Source organism: Schistocerca serialis, chromosome 2 (assembly GCF_023864345.2).
Source record: "Schistocerca serialis cubense isolate TAMUIC-IGC-003099 chromosome 2, iqSchSeri2.2, whole genome shotgun sequence".
NCBI classification, from domain to species: domain Eukaryota; kingdom Metazoa; phylum Arthropoda; class Insecta; order Orthoptera; family Acrididae; genus Schistocerca; species Schistocerca serialis.
This window is the reverse complement of record NC_064639.1, coordinates 191637390-191638266: the sequence shown is the minus strand read 5'-3', so window position 1 is coordinate 191638266 and position 877 is coordinate 191637390. Positions and strand designations below refer to the sequence as shown.

The 877-nt window shown below is 43.6% G+C and overlaps 1 pseudogene; it reads right to left on the bottom strand.

Moving 5' to 3' along the window:
• Nucleotides 1-506: 506 nt before the first annotated feature.
• On the bottom strand, nucleotides 507-624 carry LOC126459212 (5S ribosomal RNA; annotated as a pseudogene).
• Nucleotides 625-877: the final 253 nt, after the last annotated feature.

The following is an 877-nucleotide window of genomic DNA, read 5'->3' as shown; positions in this document are numbered from 1 at the left end:
TTAAGATACTCATAAAATTGTTCTAATTCGATGTTTCCTTAATTCGTCCACTTGGACACAAAACTGAGAAAAGTATTCTTATTATTGACGGTTAATAATTTAGTAGTCTGTGATAAGATTCTGAATGTTTAGCCTTAATTAATATGTGAAAGTGTCAGTCTGCCTTTTAAACACCCATACCTTGCTCCACCTACCTATCTGGAACACAATATAATAAATTTCCTTGGCAAAGAAAATTTTCAACCCACAAATCAACATGCATTTACGAGGATAGGTCAATTAAAAAAAAAAAAACTAAACTCCTCCCGCACAGGCCATGAAGCCCCAAAGGTACCGACTGGCCGCCGTGTCATTCTCATCCCATAGTCGTCACTGGATGCGGTTTGGAGGGCCATGTGGTCCGCACACCGCTCTCACGGCCGTATGTCAATTTCCGAGACCGTAGCCGCTACTTCTCAATCAAGTAGCTCCTCAGTTTGCCTCCCAAGGGCTGAGTGCACCCCGCTTGCCAACAGCGCTCGGCAGACCGGATGGTCACCCATCCAAGTGTTAGCCCAGCCCGACATCGGTTAACTTCGGTGATCTGACGGGAACCGGTGTTACCACTGCGGCAAGACCGTTGGCGGTAAGTCAATTATTATCTTCAATTTAGTTATGTTTTTGTTTATTTTGGTAGTACTGTCGTTACATGTTGGTGACGCATGCTTTGTTTATTTGTTTTTATATCTTTGGAATTTTCAATCTGCTAGGTTAGTTTCGTTATCGCTGTCATGCTGTTAATCATGGCTGCTCCACTGTCTGTTTGCACCAAAGAGGAGTAACGGTCAGTGATCCGTTTTTTTTTCTGGTCGGAAGGCGTATCAGGGGCCGAAATTCA